The sequence below is a fragment of the Tenebrio molitor genome, chromosome 1 (genome assembly GCF_963966145.1).
Source record: "Tenebrio molitor chromosome 1, icTenMoli1.1, whole genome shotgun sequence".
Taxonomy (NCBI): domain Eukaryota; kingdom Metazoa; phylum Arthropoda; class Insecta; order Coleoptera; family Tenebrionidae; genus Tenebrio; species Tenebrio molitor.
In genome coordinates, this window is record NC_091046.1 from 39847639 (window position 1) to 39851352 (window position 3714).

At 34.2% G+C, this 3714-nt stretch overlaps 1 long non-coding RNA gene across 1 annotated transcript; it reads left to right on the forward strand.

The window, feature by feature from the left end:
- Positions 1–278: 278 nt before the first annotated feature.
- Positions 279–2505, forward strand: LOC138140605 (uncharacterized). Its single transcript, XR_011162632.1, has 2 exons — positions 279–2348; positions 2402–2505. It is a non-coding gene; the product is annotated as an uncharacterized lncRNA (long non-coding RNA).
- The last annotated feature ends 1209 nt before the right edge of the window (positions 2506–3714 follow it).

The window sequence follows — 3714 nt, forward strand, 5'->3', positions numbered from 1 at the left end:
GAGGAAATACACCAAATACTTTAAAATGCAAGTAGATTAAAAATTTTCTTTGAACAGCTTCGATAGAAGTTACGTGACATTGGTAAAAGGGGTTCCAAACTAAACAGGCATATTCCAAGCAGGGAATGACATAAGTTTTGAATAATAGTTGAAAAATTTCAATGTTGGTGAAGTCCCTCGAGTTTCTAATTATGAAACCCAACATACTTAATGCTTTATTTACTGCAATGTCTATATGATAGTTAAAATTAAGTCGTTCGTAAGTATATACCAAGATCTTTAATAGTATTTTCGCGTTTTAAAATTAAGTTCTCTATATGATAGTTAAATAGCAATGGTGACTTTTTATATGAATAAGAAACAACTTTACACTTTGAAACATTTAACGCTAATTTATTAATTATGCACCAAGAAGAAAGTCTATTCAAGTTTTCCTGCAAGGTCAATGCATCAGCTATGTTATTTATGGTGGAATACATCTTATTATCATCAGCATACAAGAGACTACCGCAGGTTAATGCGGAAGGTAGATCATTAATAAAACATATGAACAATAACGGTCCAAGATTGGATCCTTGCGGAATGCCTGATGTAGAATGGTACAAGAACGAAGAGAATCCATTATAACTGACAAACTGCTGTCTATTAAATAAATATGATTGTAATAGATGTAAAACTTTGTTACTTATACCGAACATGTCAAGTTTAGATATGATTAAGCGATGATCAACGCGATCAAACGCCTTGGCGAAGTCAGTATAAATAGTATCAACCTGTGAACCTTGATTAATTGATTCGGATACGTACTGTGAGAAGCAGGCAAGGTTTGTAACTGTAGAACGTTTCTTTAGAAAACCATGTTGCTGAGGGGAAATAAAGTTAGTTATGTACGGGTAAATATATGAGTATAAAACGATTTCAAAAATCTTGGAAAAATTGGATAGAATAGATATTGGGCGATAATTGTCTATAATAGAACGATCACCGTTTTTGAAAACCGGAATAATTTTGGATATTTTCCACAAAGAAGGAAATTTAGATTGCCGAAGAGAAGCATTAAAAATTGTCAACAGCGGCTGAATAAAAATGGTTTTACAGTCTTTTACCAAGAAAGCTGGTATTTGGTCATGTCCTGCAGTGAAAGAATTCTTAATCAAGGCTATAGCTGCGGAAATATCAGCTTCAGAAATTTGAATTATATTTAAATATGAGCCCGATACTACATTAACGCCCGAGATCAGGGGATCTGAATCAGATGCTATAAAGACAGATTGGAAAAAGGAAGCAAATGCATCAACTATATTTTGAGGTGCTTCAAAGACATCACCATTGCACGTTACTCTTCCCGGAATTCTGGAGACACCTTTTTTTGAGTTAATATATGACCAGAATTTACGTGGATCATCTCTTATGTTATTTTGTACGCTTCTTAAGTAAGCAACACGCGCAGAGGCGATTTGCCTTTTGATCAACCTGCGATACTCCCCAAATCTCTGGTAATAATATGCATTATTTGAATTCTTGAACTTGCGAAAAGAATCGTACTTTAGTTTAATGTTATTAATAATAGAAGAAGTGAACCAACATGGAAATTTATTATTTTTTCTATTATTTGTGTTGTGAACTGGAACGTGCTTATCTAGTACGTTATATAAATATTTGTAAAATTTGTCAACAATAACATCGATCTCAGAGTAATAATTAAGAAATGACCAGTCAGTAGCTAATAGTTCCTGATACAATAGGTCATAATTAGCTCTCTTAAAATTGTAAGTTTTAGCAGTATTAGATGGAACGAAATTTATATCATAAGTAAACAAACATACAGATATAGATAGTGCAGGGTGGTACAAGTCCTCATTCACAAACGGTGTAGAATCATGTATAACTACACACTCAAGGCTGGAAAAAACGAGGTCCAACAATCTGTGAGATAAATTCTTGATATCATTAAATTGTTTCAAACTCAAATATTGGCTAAATCTGTTAATTACCGTAACAAGATTACAATTATATTTATCCTTTTGGATAAACTGCGGTATATTAAAGTCACCAAGTATTATAATATTGTTGGTAGACACAAAATTATGTTCAAAATAGTTGCAGAAAGTAGTCAGCTCAGGCAAAGATGGGGTTCTAGGAAAATAAACAACAAATATTAGAAACTCATCCTTACCTAAGAAACATTTACAACCAACAATCTCTATGAGATAATTAAGTGCAACACGCAACTCCGAGACATCTATCTGTTCAATTTTTAGTGTGGATTTGGCAGCTAAGAAAACACCACCTCCTCTAGAAACATTCAAGAGGTTATAATTACGATCACATCTAATAACGTTATATAAGTAAGGTGAAATAAATTCCGATGTAGAAATATCATCATTTAACCATGTTTCAGTAATACAAATGATATCAAAATCAAGGGAACTAGACGCATCAAGAAAATTATTTAGTTTGTTACGAATACTGCGTATGTTTTGATAATAGATGGAAAGATCAGAAGAGTTGGGCTTTAATTGTTTAAATTGACAGACACGATGCGAGGAATACCATTTACATGTTTTAACGTGAGACCTTCTTCACCGCTCTCAGTTCTGGCCTGAAGTTCACTTTTAACTTTATTGAATAACGATCTTTGTTTAGGCGTACGATCTGAAGAGACTTTTAGATTTTTGTATTGGGGACTGGCCAAGAGATGAGAACGGCGAGATTTCATTCTGCGGAAAATTTGAACCACATTATCTTCAATGTCAAATCGTAGTTTAATAGGACGTGAAGTGGTACGAGTCTCGTTGTATTTTCCTAGTCGAGAACAGGTAAAATTCGGCAGGACGGCGTCAGGTTCCAGAAAACTAAGAAAGTCAGTCACAAATTGCTGGTCATCTGAGGTGCGTTGTTGAGAGGAGATATTTGCAGGCTGTTCAGGTGTATTGTAAATAATCAAATTTTTTTGCCGATGTTGACGGTCAACGACTTCTCTGATAATTTCTTCAAACTCGATATCAGCTGACGTAGGTTTTTCTTTAAGAGATGATATCTGCTGTTGCAAGGACTCGACGGTGGTATTTAGTTTTTCAATCATTTTTGTCAAATCCGATATCAATTTGCTGCACTCACAATTACCGTTGGCATTCAGCAATCTACAATTTGGACACTTCCAATCCAATCCATCCGTGGACTTAATGACATCGTATTGCGCTTTATTCATATTGATGCACTTAATATGGAAGAAAAGATTGCATGAACAACATTTCAAACCAGGCACTGTTGGAGGTGCAGTACCCTTACAAGTCGCACAAAGCACAGGCATATTATAAAATCACCGAGAACACCACTCAGTCACGAAATAAATCTAATTTTCTTGAAAACTTGTGGAAATATTAGGAGAGCACAAACTACTTGCATCCGCTACCGCTACCGCTACGCGTTCAATTTTCAGAGAATACTGAAGTTTCATTTATAACTGACTTAGTTCCAGATATTCAAAAATGATAATATGATGAAACTAGAACAGGATTTAATAGATCGAGATTTTTAAACTATAAAACACGCGTTGTCTTCAAGATTTTTTCTAACACTATAACATCTTATCAGAAATTTTAATAAATTCAGAAATTATTCGAGGCGCGTCACAATACACAAAATGCGGAGGTTGCCGTGAGTACTATGGTAATAATATCAACAAATTTGGAAAAAAACAATTTTCATCGT